General features: G+C 35.1%; 9 non-coding genes across 9 annotated transcripts; 3 read left to right on the plus strand and 6 right to left on the minus strand.

Annotated features, from left to right (window-relative positions):
• Positions 1-96: 96 nt before the first annotated feature.
• Positions 97-170, minus strand: Trnan-guu (transfer RNA asparagine (anticodon GUU)). Its single transcript has one exon. It is a non-coding gene; the product is annotated as a tRNA-Asn (tRNA).
• A 360-nt stretch (positions 171-530) lies between these two features.
• Trnan-guu (transfer RNA asparagine (anticodon GUU)) lies at positions 531-604 on the minus strand. The gene has a single exon. It is a non-coding gene; the product is annotated as a tRNA-Asn (tRNA).
• Positions 605-891: 287 nt separating this feature from the next.
• Trnan-guu (transfer RNA asparagine (anticodon GUU)) lies at positions 892-965 on the minus strand. The gene has a single exon. It is a non-coding gene; the product is annotated as a tRNA-Asn (tRNA).
• Positions 966-6,733: 5,768 nt separating this feature from the next.
• Positions 6,734-6,807, plus strand: Trnan-guu (transfer RNA asparagine (anticodon GUU)). Its single transcript has one exon. It is a non-coding gene; the product is annotated as a tRNA-Asn (tRNA).
• A 3,310-nt stretch (positions 6,808-10,117) lies between these two features.
• Trnan-guu (transfer RNA asparagine (anticodon GUU)) lies at positions 10,118-10,191 on the plus strand. Its single transcript has one exon. It is a non-coding gene; the product is annotated as a tRNA-Asn (tRNA).
• Positions 10,192-10,339: 148 nt separating this feature from the next.
• Positions 10,340-10,413, plus strand: Trnan-guu (transfer RNA asparagine (anticodon GUU)). The gene has a single exon. It is a non-coding gene; the product is annotated as a tRNA-Asn (tRNA).
• A 5,133-nt stretch (positions 10,414-15,546) lies between these two features.
• Trnan-guu (transfer RNA asparagine (anticodon GUU)) lies at positions 15,547-15,620 on the minus strand. Its single transcript has one exon. It is a non-coding gene; the product is annotated as a tRNA-Asn (tRNA).
• Positions 15,621-15,975: 355 nt separating this feature from the next.
• Trnan-guu (transfer RNA asparagine (anticodon GUU)) lies at positions 15,976-16,054 on the minus strand. The gene has a single exon. It is a non-coding gene; the product is annotated as a tRNA-Asn (tRNA).
• Positions 16,055-16,466: 412 nt separating this feature from the next.
• Trnan-guu (transfer RNA asparagine (anticodon GUU)) lies at positions 16,467-16,540 on the minus strand. Its single transcript has one exon. It is a non-coding gene; the product is annotated as a tRNA-Asn (tRNA).
• Between the last annotated feature and the right edge of the window lie 2,884 nt (positions 16,541-19,424).

Here is a 19,424-nt window from a genome sequence, read left to right on the forward strand (position 1 = left end):
AAAAAAGAAACCAAAAGAGCGAATGGGAAAATTCACAAAGAAGGGTGCACAGAGAAGAGAAAATACAAGAGAAAAATATAGCAATAAAAAACATATCGTCCTTGGGTGGGCTCGAACCACCAACCTTTTGGTTAACAGCCGAACGCGCTAACCGATTACGCCACAGAGACAATTGATTTCAACACGGTTCTTACTCTACAAATACAATGATGATAATGGATTTTGATATTGCTTGAGCCATCCTGCGAGTCATACGATTATATTTTATACGGTTTTTATTTCAGAAAAAGGAAAATAGGATATAAGAAAGTCAGCAAACAAATTAGATGTTAGGGGTCGTGGAGAAAGCTCGCGAAGGGCTGGATAAACCACTGAGCCTTTACATGAAATATAAATAAAGCTTGACAATGTATAATAACTCAATAAGGAAGTAAATTAACTGCATAACTGCATGGACAAGAATTAGACAAGACAGAAACAGACAGGAAGATGCAGAGAAGAGAAAAAAAAATTGAGAAAAAAATTGATATCGTCCCTGGGTGGGCTCGAACCACCAACCTTTCGGTTAACAGCCGAACGCGCTAACCGATTGCGCCACAGAGACAATTTATAGTTCTACTTTGCAACATAATGCTGATAGTGTATCTTTATTACATTTGTGCTGTCTTCAGAAGATAGCACTCAAAACCACAACGTTATACACGTAGTATTAACAAAAAGATTGTGATGGTGAAAGCAAGCAAGCAAACAAGCAATCAAGCAAGCAAGCAAGAATGAATGAAAAAGATAGCAAGACAGAAAAAAAAGAGTGACAGAAAAAGAAAAAAAAGAGTGATGTTGATCATTCACAGAGAAAGGAAGATGCGGAGAAGAGAAAAACAAAATTCATATCGTCACTGGGTGGGCTCGAACCACCAACCTTTCGGCTAACAGTCGAACGCGCTAACCGATTGCGCCACAAAGACAGTTAGTTGCTAGTTCTGCTTTGCAACATAATGCTGATAGTGTATTTTGATAACGTTTGTGCTGTCTTCAGAAGATAGCACAAAAAGAAGTTGATGTACTTCCGAAAGCAAGCAGTAAGCAAACAAGCAAGCAAGCAAGAAAGACGGAAAGAAAGAAAGAAAGAAAGAAAGAAAGAAAGAAAGAAAGAAAGAAAGAAAGAAAGAAAGAAAGAAAGAAAGAAAGAAAGAAAGAAAGAAAGAAAGAAAGAAAGAAAGAAAGAAAGAAAGAAAGAAAGAAAGAAAGAAAGAAAGAAAGAAAGAAAGAAAGAAAGAAAGAAAGATTTAAAAGCTTTTAAACAAGAAATTAAACATTATTATAATATCCTGAAATATCAAGCAACTATATGGCAACTATGGCGAAGTCTCTGCACTGGTTAATTGGTTAAATAAAATCCTTTGTTTAATCTTTCTTGTTAATCATTTAAATATCATAATGTGTAATAATTATAGTATAGGTCCTTTTTAAAGGATTTATATGTATAACTATATAATATATAATAATATATAACAATTATAGTCTTTGCAGTCAGGAAAGTTTTGTGAAGGGTCCGGTGGTTATTTTGTATGTTTTCTTCCCCCACCGGACTCAAGTACAGGGAATAAAGCATAGACAGTAACACCATGGCTGTCGAAAAAAAAGGGAAAAAAATTATTCAGCATCCCCTCCAAAAAATCAAATTAAAAATCGTATATTCAATCAAATGAGTACAAACATGCCTAGTACTTGTTCAGCTGGTCTTGAGATATGCATGTGTCAATGCATTCAAATTAGTATAAAAAAAGAAAGAAAGAAAGAAAGAAAGAAAGAAAGAAAGAAAGAAAGAAAGAAAGAAAGAAAGAAAGAAAGAAAGAAAGAAAGAAAGAATGAAAGAAAGAAAGAAAGAAAGAAAGAAAGAAAGAAAGAAAGAAAGAAAGAAAGAAAGAAAGAAAGAAAGAAAGAAAGAAAGAAAGAAAGAAAGAAAGAAAGAAAGAAAGAAAGAAAGAAAGAAAGAAAAGGACATAATTTAGATTATTTTTCAATACGACTTGTAAATTGCAATAGTAAATATATCATTTTATACAGATTATACAGATTTTATTCCTTTCCCGCTTTAATACAAGAAGTCATTTGAATCTATTTTCTCTAAATATCGGATGATTATTTACATGACAGGTTTGAGCATCAAAAAGTCACTTCGTTTGTATTGAAAAATCAAAGCAAATAAGGACTCTAATAAAATGATCTGACCGCCCAAACCATTATAGAGAGGGCGTTAAAAGTCACCCAAGTTGAAATAAAGTACCGTGACTCCATCGCATTTTTACCTTTTGATCGATCTATTTGTCAGGCCACAAGTGAGGCAAAACCAAATCAAAGTGCCATATCTGCTATGTTATTTACTTGTAGATACGGTATCTTTGCTTGGGAACCAATCTAATTCAAACACACCTACGTACCAAATAAAAAGACAGTATTCGCCATGTAATTTAGTGTTAGATACTTCCTATGTACTTTGAGATATAGTCAAAACCACCATTATGATGTGTAGATTCTGTAAACACCCACCTTCATACAGTAAATAATAGCCATTAACTTAGATACGTGTTAAAAATCGCAAATTTTTATCAGAAATAATATAGAAATTTGATCAAACTTGACATAGCTGCCAATCACGCGAGCAGAACGCGTGTAAAAATTGCATTAACTCAAGCAATCCAGTCATGATTCGGTCACCTGTGCTTGACGCATTTTTGAGTACGACCTTTTGACCATGAATTGTTAGATAATCATGATAATACAATATTATACATTTCCTTCTTTTCTACGATTGTTATTTATTTGGATATCACAAAATGGTCTAAAATATTTGGATTTTCCACTTGGAGTATTAATGTCAAAACCGGTTAGCTTAATGGATTCATTTAGGCAGTAAGTCTTCTTTTAACTTGAACTCCTATAAGGGAAAGTTCAACTGTGAATTGATGTCGTCAACAAGGAACGGAAATGTTTTTTTGGGTTTTTTTTATGCTTGCAAGAACTTTGAGATTCTTTATTAACGTCTCCATTTTCGTCAGGTTTGAGAAAATTACAAGGTACCGGGTGTTGTTTTCTTGGAGAAGATCTGCTTTGGATTTATTGAGCTCGTGTTATTTTTGAAAATCACATAAAGACTCACATCGTTCTACAAAGTATTATTGTTTTTAGGTTTTATACAGTCTGTGTAGTTCAACGGTTAGAGCGTTCGCCCGACAAGCGAAAGGTCTGGTGTTCAAGTCCCTGCACAGGCTGGTATGCCCGATGTTCATGTTTCCATTGTAATTTCATGTTAAATTATGCTAGTTTGCGATGCGTGGATCTTCTTTCCCTTATATCATGCACAAAACCTAGGTTTTCTATGTTGTTTAAGGGGGTACTACACCCCTGGCCAATTTTGTGCATATTTTTGTATTTTTCTCAAAAATTATAGCGCATTGGTGACAAGTATAAGATATGTATATATTATAGGGGCAAGGACTACAACTACTGCACTGGAAATGTTATTTCAGCACAGACAACAGTTGTGGAGTTACAGTCAAAAATGAGGGGAAAACAATATTTGATCAATAAATCAATAACTACTTGCCTTGAGTTGCTGAATTTTCAGTGCAGTAGTTGTAGTCTTTGCCCCTATATATACATATCTTACCTGTCACCAGTGCGCTATATGAGAAAAATGCAAAAATAGGCACAAAATTGGCCAGGGGTGTAGTATCCCCCTTAAAACACGCTGACATCAAAAGTGGGAATTATGAAGCTTCGACACACCATTGTTGCATCATTGCACATAAAACTTCAATTATATTGATGGATTTGTTATTCTCATTTTTCTATTTTTAGATATTTATTGGCCAGTTATTTGTTTGTTTATTTGATTTTTGTTTGTTTGCTTTGATTGTGAAGTTATGATATTCTGAAATGCCCTCTTTCTCATGATTTCTAATGGGGTTTTGTGTTTTTATTTGTATTTTTGCTTGCTTGTTTATTTGTGGGTGTGTTTGTTTATTTATTGGTGGGTGTTTTGTTTGTGTGTTTTTTGTTTATTTGTTTGCTGCCCTTTTGCCTATATTTCAAAATTCCCGACTTCAGCCTGAGTAGATCGGACCGAGTGGTCCTCTCAACGCATTCATAAAACGTCCCTTTTGAATCTAATTATTTGTGCTCCAAATAATTACAAGATATTGTACATATTTTGACCCAATCTAAATTGTACATCACCTATTAAGTTGAACATGTTGAAAGAATATTTTTATACAAAATTATAATCACACAAACACAGATAAGTTCATACAAGTTGTCGATGCTTACCTATGAAGATCAGATAGATCCGATGGCATGTCTCACGGCGCTGGATAATCCATGATCAAAAATGAGATCAACTGGTAATCTTATCCACTATATGGGATTAAGAGCAACACCAGAAGGGGGCATAAAGAGAAAGAATGTACTTGATAGAGAGGAAAAGAGACGGAGAAACTCTGATCGCATCCGTCATAGCTACACACATTCGCAGATATTCCGATCGCATGTGTTAGAGCGACATGCAAAGCAGCTGTTTACGGGACTCGGGAAAAGCAAATCTAGGGCTTATATCGGAGGAGTGAAAACAACAACATTTCGGTGTTGAACTTGCGAAGAAATTGTCTTTCCGTCGGGATTTTTTCAACTTAGCCTTTGTTGTTCTTTGCTCGGGTGGAAAAGAATTGTAGTGTTTACAATGGTATCGGTTGTACAAGTTTTGTTTTAGCGTTATCGCGTCAACTCACTTGTATTGTGTTTGTAAGCTTACCCTTTCCCCGAGCGTATTTTTCATCTCTAAAGAGGCAAATCCAACATTTCGTTAAATTTCTCAAAATTTTTAAAATTTGCGTAACCATATATTGAATATCCTTCCAAAATGCATTAAAATGAGTAAAAAACTACAAACAGGCCTAGTATTGGTTCAGTGGTTGAGATGTATTGCTTTTAAAATTTTGGGAGAATTCATCGGATAAAAAATTTAGTGGTATTTTTATCATGTTTGCGGTGACACATATACCCGGGCAATTCTGCACTAAGATAATTCAAGTCATTGGCGCATCGTTTACTTTGCTCCGTGCGAATTCAAATACTCTGATTTTATTCGGTTTTTTTATGCCAATGGCTTACTAAATTACGGCAATTTATGAATGAAATAAATAAATTACATTACATAAAACAAGTCGTAATTCACTATGCACAATATTTAAAAAAAACCACTATTTAAGTGAGAGAATATATTTAGGAAATTAATGATGATCTTGACTTTGCTATTACTGTTTTTAATAATGTTACCAAACTATACATATTTTCTAAATTTATTATTCATCTGTCATCGAAGCGCTATTTTATTAAGAAGGTCCTAAAATTATAAAAACAATAAATGATTAATTCGCCACCCAATTACTCCAAAGAAATAGAATTGTACATATGACAATATATAATCTTGGCTATATAAAGTAAATTTTACAAACTTTGGGACCAAAAACATAACAAACCAATATAAGAAATATGATTTCCATTTAGACTTCAAAATATATCATTATAATCTTATCGTTTTGCCATCGAAATTTAAATCAATTTTCCTGAGTAAAAATATGTAAAAACAACAAATATATCATGACTTATGTTCTAAAATTATGTTATGACCATGTTATGACGCCGATTTTAACCTTAAGGGACATAAACATGAGAAAACAAAAGATGAAATGTGACTTTTATTTCAATGAATTGTGACTTTTATTTCAAAATATTTTACCAAAACAAGAAATCACGGACTAATCACTTTACCAAATTTATCTATAAAAATCTAAAATCGGATTATGACAAGCTCACTACTTATCTAAGTATTCATTTTCACCTAGAGCTAAGCTCTCAGTTGTTTTCGTTTTTTGAATTCGTGTGAATGTTTAAAACAATTACAATAAATTACCGTACAGGGTGTATTTTTACAATTCCGTTAGATCAATACAATTTAAGAATATCCATTTCGTGTGACGATGAAAGTGCATAACCGTGTCACTGATTTGAACAGGTTTAAATTTCTGTAATTTAATGTTATATCTTTCCTATAACGTAAAGACCTTACACAAGAACCGCTGACCCAATACTACGCATGTTTGTACTCATTTGAATGATTTTTCATAATTTCAAATAATGATCTTGAAATTACAAAATTTTGAAACATTTGAAGTTTTATGAATTTTTTTAAACAAATCGACACCATGAGGAACGGGTTAATATATATATATAAAATAATCGGACAACACTATTTATTTAAGGGATGAATTAATTTAGATTTCATTTTAATCAAGTGGTCAAAAGAGGTCACTTTTTGATGACCATGCAGGGTAAGTCCTTTTCAACACTTTTTGAATAATAATTATTGAAATAGTAAGCTTAAAATTAATAACTAGTTTTTCTCTTCAGCTGAATAAACAAGGGAAGGGGTAAATATTATTTGCAACTTTTAATTTAGATTGTTATAAGATATGAAATCAATATCTTGGGTTTATTATACTTTAGCAAAGTTTGAAAAAGTGTGAATTTAATTGATTAAACTTAACTTGCTCGATGAATGTCTCCTATCTTTCGTTTTTTCTCTTTGCTTTCTTTCTTTCTTTCTTTTTTTTTTTTTTTTATCAAAGTTAATTTATAATTTATTTGCTAAGTAAGATCCTTGGAGTTACCAGTCGTCTCTGTGGCGCAATCGGTTAGCGCGTTCGGCTGTTAACCGAAAGGTTGGTGGTTCGAGCCCACCCAGGGACGATTAAAATTTTATTCTTTCCTCATTACTCGTTGACTGCCGATAAAACGCCCAATAAAGACTTAGTCACCGGACCGCGCCGGCCAGTTAAAGTACATGCCCTATCACACCATTCCACACCATACATAAATTCTCCCAGTCACATTTCCCAAATATGAAATTAAAAAAATTCAAATTTTAATTTACTTCTTTTAAAGTTTGGCAGAGGCGGGGTTCGAACTCACGGCGCAACGCTTAGTACTCTATGAGCCTAGCGCCTTAGACCACTAGGCCACTTGTCTTCTTGTTATTCAGCTGAAACTTATTTAAAAATATAATCGCAACTTCAACATAGGCCTACCACGTGACAAGCAAAGGCAGAAAACGTATTATATTTTGGAATTTTATCTGCTTAAAACATTAATGTGTATTATAATAGAGCTACCATTATTTATATTGTTGAATTCTCAAGCGCATAGAGACAATTAATACGAGCGTCCTATGATACATACACAATACATAAAATCGATTTTGATCTTCGGCATTACTCGGTGACCTCCGATACACCCGCCCAATAACGCCGGTCAGTTAAAAAAAAATGCTTAAGTACATGCCCTATTGAGATAAGCAATCCTTTTGTGATATGTCCATTCATCCATATAATAATAGCAATCAGATTTTTGGATGGATGTTTTACACAGTGATTGGAGAAGAAGCTATGTAAATAATCAAAAGTACATGTCTACAAATTGACAAGGACAACTCCTTTTGTCAAAATTGTTTTCACCTATTGCTCAGTATGTTAATTAATCCGATTAATTACGTAATTTCGCCAGCGTATGATATATCAGTACTAATATGTAGGCCCAAGGAGGTTAGATATAGAAAGAAGAGGAAATAGATTACGTATCGCATATTGGTCCTTTGTGCCTATTAGAGTTTCCGCCAAGGGGAGGAAGAAAAAAAAAAAGGGGGGGGGGGGGGGGGGGGGAGAGAGAGGGAGAGGGAGACCGATGGAGTCACAGGGCTCTAAATTACATAGGCGTAGATCGGGGGGGATAAATGCCACAATATTTTGCCAGGGGGATGGTCAATATAATCACCCCCCCCCAATATTGACGCCTGTGTATTGGTTTGTGTCGAAATTAACCTCATATTTGGCCATTTTATAGCCACAAAATGCCATTTTAGCGCTTTGCGCGAATTTATTCCACTTTTGTCCCATATTTCACCAGTTTAGTTGCAATAGGCCTAAGCTAAAATTTTCGCGCGCATTTGTACCATAAGGTTCACTGTACTGGGTACTTTTAAAAATCCTAACCTAACCTAAACATAACTTTAACCCTTAGATTGGAGCTCTACTAGAAGTAAAAATATAGATAGTGAACGAATTTAGTATTTCTATATCTATGTGAGAATGATACAATAGAGGCCCTGCATGAAATTATTGATTGGCTCCAAACAAAGGTTTTCAACCGGTGTCCTTCACCGTAGTTATGGCGGAGTGCAGTCCATTCAATCAAATGTTGTCATCAACCTATTTGATCGTAGTGCAGGATTATGTGTGTGAGACGAACTGTCACGGTAGATGGCAATCATGCTTTTGTTGAATGCATTTGAGTAGTCCGCCATATTTACGGGATGATACGTCGCATGCAAGGCCTCTATATGACATGATGAACATAGTCATTGATGCATCAGTTTTAAAATAGACTAGGCGGTTACCCATATTTGGCGGTTCTCGGCTGGGCGCGATTACCAGGCTGATGGTGACATGCCCATATGACAATTTTTACTAATTTGACCTCAGATGACCCCAGGGTGACATTGGATGACCCCAAAATGACCTAAACTTATAACTCTAAATGTTGACTGTACCTACCAAGTTTCATGCCCATATATGAGCTTTTACTAATTTGACCTCAGATGACCTGTGGTGACCTTGGATGACCCCAAAATGACCTTCAAAAATGCTGCTTTAAATGTTGACTGTACCTAGGGCCTACCAAGTTTCATGCCCATACGACACTTTTTAGTAATTTGACCTTAGATGACCCCTAGGAGGGGACCCCGTGGTCAGATGACTTAACGAACATAAACATCTTCTTGCCAGCACAGAACTATACCCACCCACCGAGTTTGAGCCCTGTACGACCTAGTTTCATGCCCCAATGGCCGTTTTTAGGCATTTGACCTCAAATGACCCCTGGGAGGGGGGCCCCGTGGTCGGATGACTTAACGAACATAGACATCTTCTTGCCAGGACAGAACTACACCCACCCACCGAGTTTGAGCCCTGTAGGACCTAGTTTCATGCCCATATGACAGTTTTAGTCATTTGACCTCAAATGACCCCTGGGAGGGAGCCCGGGGTCGGACGACTTAACGAACATAAACATCTTCTTGCCAGGACAGAACTACACCCACCCACCGAGTTTGAGTCCCGTACGACCTAGTTTCATGCCCATATGACAGTTTTTAGTCATTTGACCTCAAATGACCCCTGGGAGGGGGCCCTGGGGTCGGATGACTTAACGAACATAAACATCTTCTTGCCAGGACAGAACTCACCCACCCACCGAGTTTGAGTCCTGTACGACCTAGTTTCATGCCCATATGACAGTTTTTAGTCATTTGACCTCAAATGACCCCTGGGAGGGGGCCCTGGGTCGGATGACTTAACGAACATAAACTTCTTCTTGCCAGGACAGAACTACACCCACCCACCGAGTTTGAGCCTCGTACGACCTAGTTTCATGCCCATATGACAGTCTTTAGTCATTTGACCTCAAATGACCCCTGGGAGGGGGGGGGCCGGGGTCGGATGACTTAACGAACATAAACTTCTTCTTGCCAGGACAGAGCTACACCCACCCACCGAGTTTGAGCCCCGTACGACCTACGACGGCCTCACATTAGCAGTCACAGACAAAACCTAAATCTACAGAATATATCCATTACTCGTCGATACTCGAAAGAGCTTAGAAAATTTTCTTGATGTCCTTTAACATGTTTTCATAGTTAACCATCGTTAGCCATGGAAATCTATCATGAGAACTGACCGGTGACTAAGTCCGATTTATTGGGACGTTTATCGGCAGTCAACGAGTAATGATTTCGTTCTTTTTTCTCAAGGTACATCAACATTTCTTAGTTCTAAACAGTCTGCTGAAGATAACGTTTTGCTGTTTATGTATGCTATCTACTGAAGATAGCATTTACTTATTTTAAACTGATAAAACTTCATATCAATTATAAGCTTACTATTTATCTCTCGTGTCAAAGTCCATGATCAATTCATTACCCAGACAGAACAGCATGTATTCATCAATCGTCTCTGTGGCGCAATTGGTTAGCGCGTTCGGCTGTTAACCGAAAGGTTGGTGGTTCGAGCCCACCCAGGGACGATAAAATATTTTTTGGCTTTCCCTCTTTTTTTTCTTCTTTTTTCTTTCTTTATTTCTCTCTCTCTCCTTCTTTCTTTCTTTCTTTCCTTCTTTTTCTAAAGTTATTTTTTAATTCATTTGCTTAGTAAGATCCTTATAAATATCAGTCGTCTCTGTGGCGCAATTGGTTAGCGCGTTCGGCTGTTAACCGAAAGGTTGGTGGTTCGAGCCCACCCAGGGACGAATTAAAATTTTGTGTTCTCCTTTCTTCCTCTGTCTTTTTCTGTCTCTCTTTCGTCTTTCGTTCTTTCTTCTTCTCTCACGCTCTTTTTGATCCTTTTTTTTTTTTTTTTTCTTAATTATGTCGTTCTTTCCTTTTCCATTTTAACCGCTGTTTTTTAAAGACATCGCTTGCATGTCCACCTTTAAATCACGTCATTTCTCGTCAAGTTTTATTGAACATTTTAGGTCATCTTATTCAAATAATTCCTCCTCAATTCATCATGTTGATCCTGGGCTATAACTTAATCATAAAATGATGATGCCTAAAATGCTCTTCTGCTCTCAACATGCTCAATCCATCTCCAATTTCCCTCCCCAAATTATGTCATTTGAGGGTCTAGTGTTTTCTTTAGTAAAACAACTCCTAAGCTCATTTTAAAACAAAAATAACTCCATCCAGCCTCTTACATTTAACACCCAACATACAAAAATCTCATTCTCATGCTGCAATCACATCCTTTAATTTAAACCTCATTATCTACTCCAAATTACACTCATACCAAAACAAACCAAAAATATGATTTAAAAAAGTTGCTGTCGATTCATCTTTAGCGACCCATATTTTAGAGGGGGTAATATTGAAGCCAAGCGTATGGGGACTATCTAAATCCCCTATTAGTGGGGTTTAAGAGACCTTGTGTCACGTGTGGAGACCCCCTTAAGGATCGTGAGTAGACCGCGACAAACTTAGCTCCTTAACTCTTTCCACGCGGGTCTCGACTGCAGACGACAAGTTTCAAATTTTTTGTAAAAATTCGAAAATTTCCGAATTGTACATTTTCATGACAATATTTGGAATCAACATGAAAAATGCATTAAAATGAGTACAAGCAAGCCTAGTATTGGTTCAGTGGTTCTTATGATAGCTCTTGATATTTTGAGAAAACTTGGGACTTTTTATATTGAAGCCTATGGCTAGCATGCGAAGCATTAAACTAACTCTTTGTTAGCGGGCAATAGGTGTTACATCCGTGCATCTATTGTAATAAAATTTTATATAAAAAAGAGTAATTAAATGTTATGTACTACTTATATAATACTAGGGATGTTTGCACTTCTTAAAACACATACCGTGTTGAAGTAAGTAATAACAAAATCAGAAAATTATACAATTTTAGTAGAAATTTTATGAAATAATTCAACCATGTCGCGGCGGGGTGATGGTAAAAAACCGGTGTGCCCTCCCCTCGCCATGCTTCATGAAAAACCCAAGTGAGCAAGGAGAAACCGTAACCGCGTAACTTCAACTTGAGATGGTAGTCAAGTAAGACCAGGAACAACAAATGAGAAATACAAGTGTTTTTCCTTGCTTATCACATGTGTTTACCTTACCGTTGCGTGTCGCCAAATCAGGCGCTTAAGCAATTACCAAATCCAGACTTCTTTAACAATCAAACTTAAAAATAGTCCTAATTCATATTTTGTGTTATGTGAATGATATACATATGAAAGTATTGAGTGAAGTACCATTTTTACAAAAAAAATTGACCTAAAAATAAAAGATATATAGTTCCTCTCTCGTCAAGGGCTTGGGTAAAATGGTTGGTTGTCCCACTGCGCGCGTGGGAGTATCACGCAGACGATATTATCCAAAATTGTCAATCAATATTCTAATATTTGAAATCGTCATGAAAAATGCCTTAAAATGAGTACCAACATATCAAGTATTGGTTTAGTGGTTCTTGAAGAAGGATTTGGATTTGTAGACAAATAAAGTATTTAAGAAATATTTTGCAGTGTAATATGCTGGCTGTTTGCAAAAAGCTTATAATGGTGCCATGAATATCATCCAAAAGTACTCGTCGCTTAAATGCGATAAAGTCGTAAGTGCTAATAATTAACAAAGCACTTACGACCTTCTTATACATAACCGTTTTCAATTTAACTTATGAAAACTAATTCAAACATTATAGAGTCACGTTCAGTAGTCTTTTGTCTTGTTATCATTTGCAAATTTAGATTGTTTATAAAAACCCAACTAGTGCTGAGTTAAGTAAAACGTGCGAGCAATTTAGAAGGATTTGTATGAGCTAAGAAGTGATATTCAATGGTCCCATATTGTCTTCATAATTAAGTCAAGATCACGGAGTTAGTATCTCTTGTTTTGAAAAATGTTGAATGGTGAATCCTCTTGTTTTTGAAGATGTACGCCCTCTTTAGGCTTAATATGTTTAGTTTTTAAAGGTGTCAAGATTCGATTTTTTATTTGCCAAGGTTCACACTACAAACATACACGATGAGTGAGACACAGGCGATACCGAGAAGCTATATTATAATAAGATTCATCTTGCTATTAATGTTTTTCTTTCTCAAAGAAGCCCTGCCCGAAAATACATAGATAAAAAAAAAAAAAATAAGCTAGAAGCGTCTTCAAGGTTACAACTTTTTGAAGAACCTTTCTAAGCTTAATGGTTATTTGAATTACACTAATCAAAAATAAGCTACTGCTAAAGTTGGTCTTGATGATATCGATATTGATTAAGTAGCTTTCACTGCTGATTTGGTATTAACGAAGTTGCTATCTACTACTGATAGTGGTATTGATGAAGTAGCTATCTACTGCTGATAGCGGTATTGATGAAGTAGCTATCTACTGCTGATAGTGGTATTGATGAAGTAGCTATCTACTGCTGATACTGGTGTTGATGAAGTAGCTATCTATCTACTGCTGATAGCGGTATTGACGAAGTAGCTATCTACTGCTGATAGTGGTATTGATGAAGTAGCTATCTACTACTGATCACTGCTGATAGTGGCATTGATGAAGTTGATATCTACCACTGATATTGGTATTGATGAAGTAGTTATCTACTGCTGACAGTGGTATTGATTAAGTAGCTTTCACTGCTGATTTGGTATTGATGAAGTGGCTATCTACTGCTGATATTGGAATTGATAAAGTAGCTATCTACTGCTGATAGTGGTATTGATGCAGTAGCTATCTACTGCTGATATTGGTGTTGATGAAGTAGCTGTCTACTGCTGATAGTGGTATTGATGAAGTAGCTATCTACTGCTGATAGTGGTATTGATGAAGTTGCTATCTACTGCTGATAGTGGTATTGATGAAGTAGCTATCTATCTACTGCTGATACTGGTGTTGATGCAGTAGCTATCTACTGCTGATATTGGTGTTGATGAAGTAGCTGTCTACTGCTGATAGTGGTATTGATGAAGTAGCTATCTACTGCTGATAGTGGTATTGATGAAGTTGCTATCTACTGCTGATAGCGGCATTGACGAAGTCGCTATCTATCTACTGCTGATAGTGGTATTGATGAAGTATCTGTACCTATCGCTGATAGTGGTATTGATAAAATAGCTATTTACTGCTGATATTGGTATTGATGAAGTAGCTATCTACTAATGATATTGGTATTAATGAAGTAGTTTCTACTGCTGATAGTGGTATTGATAAAATAGCTATTTACTGCTGATATTGGTATTGATGAAGTAGCTATCTACTGATGATATGACGAAGTGGCTATCTATAATGGTATCGATAAAGTGACTGTCTACTACTGATATTGGTACATAATAGTAGCTATATTTATTTATCTACTGCTGCTTTATTTTGTTGATGCAGTACCTATTCCACTGTTGATATTGGTACTGATGAAGTAACTCTCTAATCTTGGAGTAGAGCTTGCTCTATTACCGATAAGGAAATTGATATAAAACTCATGAAGTAGTAGCTATTTACTACCGATATTTTACTATTGATGAAGTAGCAATTGACTGCTGATATAAGTTCTTAGTTCTATAGCCTGCCCCCCCCCCCCCAATCTGGACACAAGCGTGCCTTTACGACCGTCTAAACAAACAAACAAACAAACAAACAAACAAACAAACTACACAGTATAGATAGTTGAGCTTTGCAATCGTCAAAATATTTCAATTATAAAGCTCGACATTACTGATTCCCATGGATAATTAAAACATACTTTAAAAGAAAGTATTGATATCATAAATATATACAGTACCTTCACTTAGGTTTAGAGTTGTTTTTAATACAAAATAACATAATAAACCGTAATTTTTACAATTTATATTTTTTTGCCGTTTTCTCTTTCTTTTTTTCCTCCTAACTACATATGTTATTCAAGTCATATCTTCATCTGTGTTTTCTCATACGACATGGAATAACCACAGCAGCTGAAGGGAGTATCCCATCATGCATTGCAATCAATCTGCTTGCTCCATAGCAAATACATACAAAACATAACAGCGGCTTAGATATTGAGAGCTATGGATAGTTTCACAATACTTTGGAGATCATATTTTTTCAAACAAGAGTCTAAACTCCCCTGATATAAGCGAGTAATTCATGAAAGTTGAAGTGAGGGATTTTGTGTACACTTTCTATGGCATGTGCAGTTCTACTGTGGTACTGCAGAGCATGATGGGATACACATATCTGCTGCTGTGTGGAATAACACTCCACGGAGTTGAAGATGCGTGGAAGAATTTTTCTCTTTCCCTCTTTCTCTCACTCTTATTCTCACTGACACACCCCTGCTGGCATGCAAGTGTGCGGACCCAATCCATCGAAGCGTAATTTTAGTCACATGTTTTCATGATCTCCGATTGGTCAGTTATAAATAATTATTATGCATAATTCGTCTTAGTCATACAAACTCTATTGTGATTGGTTTAACATGTTTATTGCTGGGATTTAATTAACCATTCAGTGACCGCGAAACAAATTAGTCAGTCGTGTTCTTAGACATGATTGGTTGCTAACTTGCAAGTCAGTGACCATTGATCAATCATAAGACGCCATGTATTGGTCTTAGTCATAAGTATTCTGGATAGTGATTGGTTCATTTGATATTCAAATTATTAATCACATGATCATAAAAGATGATCACACACTTGGGAAGGTGTCTTTTAAGACACTTTTAATTAAAATTACTATTAATTTTATTTTTACTTAAAATTACTATATTACATGGTAAAAATTGTTGCCTGTTTTATTGTTCACAAAGCTTTTTTAAGTATCATGTCAGATGTTGTAATAAATAAATAAATTCATAAATCAATCAATCAAAGAGGAGGTGAGGGGGAAAAGAGAGGAAGAACAAAATACTTCATCGTCCCTGGGTGGGCTCGAACCACCAACCTTTCGATTAACAGCCGAACGCGCTAACCGATTGCCTCACAGAGACGACTGATAGATGGCAGGGGCTTACTTAGCAATTAAATCAATATTGGATTACAATATAAGTATCATGTTGTTATAAATGAAATAATAAATAAATAGATAAATAGATAAATAGATAAATAGATAAATAGATAAATAGATAAATAGATAAATAGATAAATAGATAAATAGATAAATAGATAAATAAATAAATAAATAAATAAATAAATAAATAAAAAATAAATAAATAAATAAATAAATAAATAAATAAATAAATAAATAAATAAATAAATAAATAAATAAATAAATAAATAAATAAATAAATAAATAAATAAATAATAAAGAAAGAGAGAAAGAAAGAAATCAAAAAACTACTATACCGTCCCTGGGTGGGCTCGAACCACCAACCTTTCTGTTAACAGCCGAACTAAACGCGCTAACCGATTGCGCCACAGAGACGACTGATAGATGGCAGCGGCTTACTTAGCAATTAAATCAATATTGGATTACAATATAAATATCATGTTGTTATAAATGAAATAATAATTAAATAGATAAATAGATAAATAGATAAATAGATAAATAGATAAATAGATAAATAGATAAATAGATAAATAGATAAAAAGATAAATAGATAAATAGATAAATAGATTTAAAAAATAGATAAATAGATAAATAGATAAATAGATAAATAGATAAATAGATAAATAGATAAATAGATAAATAGATAAATAGATAAATAGATAAATAGATAAATAGAAAAATAGATAAATAGATAAATAGATCAATCAATCAATCAATCAATCAATCGAAGGTGAGAGGAGAGGGGAGAAAGAAAGAGAGAAAGAAAGAAAAGCAAAAACTACTATACCGTCCCTGGGTGGGCTCGAACCACCAACCTTTCGGTTAACAGCCGAACGCGCTAACCGATTGCGCCACAGAGACGACTGATAGCTAAATGAGTCTTACTTAGCAAATAAATTAACAATGGATTTTGTTTATCAAGTTTGAGTGCGAGAGATAATTCGTTCATATTTGAATAGTACTAGACCATTGTCTTGAAAAATTCATTTTTTTAAACTAAATTTTGGTAAATTTAAATGTGTATCAGAATACTAAAAAAACAATAGAAATGTTACTAAACATTCATATGTGGTAGGCATATATTTAGTTATTTATTTGATTAATTTCGATATCTCACGGTAGTATGAAGTCTACTTAATGCATTGTACATATAACAGGTTGTTATATCATTAATACCAAAATAAAAGCAGATAACATTCATACAAGCAGCTGGAAGCTACTTTGGGTTTACATAAGTACTGTATAAGAAGTATATATAATTACTAACATTAAATATCAGCTTCATCGCTATACAATATCAGCAGTAATAAGTCCGCAGTAGATGTCTACTCAAGTTCAACACCATGTCAGCAGTAGATGGCACTTTGAGCAAAACCATTACAAACAGTAAATAGTTACTTCGTCAATATATGCAGTATACATTTCTTTTGTCATCAATACCAAATACAATCAATAAACTAAACAAAAAATCCTGACCTACCCACACTTTTTTATGTTACGCCAATCAAACATTTTTTAGACATTAGATAACTGTTTTACCATCATAAATGGGCCATTCCGGTTGAAATCCATACACCCCTAACTATGGAAGACATGACCTATAATCTTCCACACAGGGAGTGCGAATATAATATGGTTACCTGAATCAGCATGTATAACTTTCTTATTTATAAGACGTATAGACAGTTACTTCACCAGTATCAAAATATAGGTACATACGAGGGCTGGTCAATAAGTTCCCGCAACTATGGTGTATCTCCGCTCATGCATGACTTGGATGGCTGTTACTTACGCTAAATTCAAGTTTGTACTTTTGTCTTTCAAAACGAATATGTATTAGCGATGCCGAATGCTTGATTACGTAATGACATTAGCATAAACACAATAGCGTACAGGCACACCTATACTCGTAGCGCAGTCTAAATGAGGAGACAGAAAAGCATAGTGTGTGAAGTGTGTTAAACTGTGCACACTTTACATACAATACGAGGAGTTTTCACAGGAATGTGAGGAGGTGTGTGAGGAGAACTTAGCACAAATACAATTATGGATCTCCTCGAATTAGCTTCGAATTGAAGGCAAAAATGCCAGAAAAAGACGTCCTAACCCCCCTATAGGGTTCTCCACTTTGAGAAGCTTCTCGAATTACTGCTTTTTGGGTCTAACCTCCTCGAATTCCTGTGTTTGTAAACACTCAACTCCTGGTTTCGCACGCGCTACACACGCTGCCTGATTTATCGTGAAAAGTAGTCAAGAAAATCTCGCGCCAAATTGAGGTATTGTTACATAATTCCAAATATCTCGAGAATAAAAGTATAGAATCTGGCACGGTTTTTGCAGCTTTATAGACCGATAACATAGGCATGATGCTGGACTCTTTTTAGACATATACCATTTTTATTAAAGAAAAGAAATCGTGTTGAATATCTCCAATTTTGAGTAGGCTTTATCACCCATTGTTCTTTACATAATAAGAGATAGAAAGATTAATCGATGATAAAATTTAACCAATGGTACCTGGTTTGATTGGGTATCTACTGATTATAAAAAAGGGAGGTCCCAGTGGTGAAACCATAAACATTTCTTTCTTAATGAACTCTTAATTTCAAAAGGTCTTGTTTTTGTAATTAAAGTAGCACACCATAGAGAGGCTCTGGATTGAATAAGAAATTTGAATTTCGAAAGGTGTGTCTAATTTTAGCATAAGACTTGGTATAGCAATTCACTCACACAGCTACTGTTCCGCAAACCTTAGCGCGTTTTTGATGAATTTTTACTTTTTTCATACATTTTTGGTACTTTCAATCATGCATACTATCAACGCATGCGCATATTTCTATTTTTGTTGCAACAAATTCTATTGTCCTGACTATGATCTCTAATACCATACCAATAACCATATTTGGTTTTGTTTTATTTTGGAGATAATTTGGATTCTTTCTTCTGCCGTGTGGGCTCTTTCTCGCGATTTTCACACCATTTTTGCTTGTTGTTATAGGCCTATTTTTGGTGAAGCTCAAAGACGGTCCCTTTCCTCATCTGTTGACGGATACATTTCTTTTTTCACAATTATCAATTGAATATACTCAGATTACCTCATACCAAAAATAAGGCTTGTAAACTGCTTTGGTCCTTACTTCTGCTTCTTTTTATTACACGTTCCTCAAAGCCAATTCAAATTTCTCGCCAATGTTGACAATTGTCAGTGTACATATAGCAATGAGTTTATGCAAATGAGATTACGTAATTAAAGGTACTCTGATACTAATTGTTGTGCGTTTTGAAAGACAAAGGTACAAACTTTATTGATCGTAAGTAACAGTCATCTAAGTCATGCATGAGCGGAGATAATTAAGCGGGATATTATTGACCAACCCTCGTATATCAGCAATAGTATCTCTTTTATTAATACCACGTCAGCAGTAAGTAGATAGCTGCTGTGTCAATTTTGATATTGGCAATAGATACGAGCTACTTCATCAATTGGGGTATCAGGAGTAGATAGCTACTTCATCAATGGTGATATCAGCATTGGATAGCTAATCTATCAATGGTGATAAGTTGTAGATACATATACTTCATCAATGGTGATATCAGCAGTAGATATTTAGTTCATCAATTGTGTTATCAACAGTAGATAGCTACTTCATCAATAGTGATATCAGCAGTATATGGCTACTTTATCAATGGTGATATCAACAGTAGACATCTACTTCATCAATGGGGATATCAGCAGTAGATAGCT

This window comes from Amphiura filiformis, chromosome 2, assembly GCF_039555335.1.
Source record: "Amphiura filiformis chromosome 2, Afil_fr2py, whole genome shotgun sequence".
NCBI classification, from domain to species: domain Eukaryota; kingdom Metazoa; phylum Echinodermata; class Ophiuroidea; order Amphilepidida; family Amphiuridae; genus Amphiura; species Amphiura filiformis.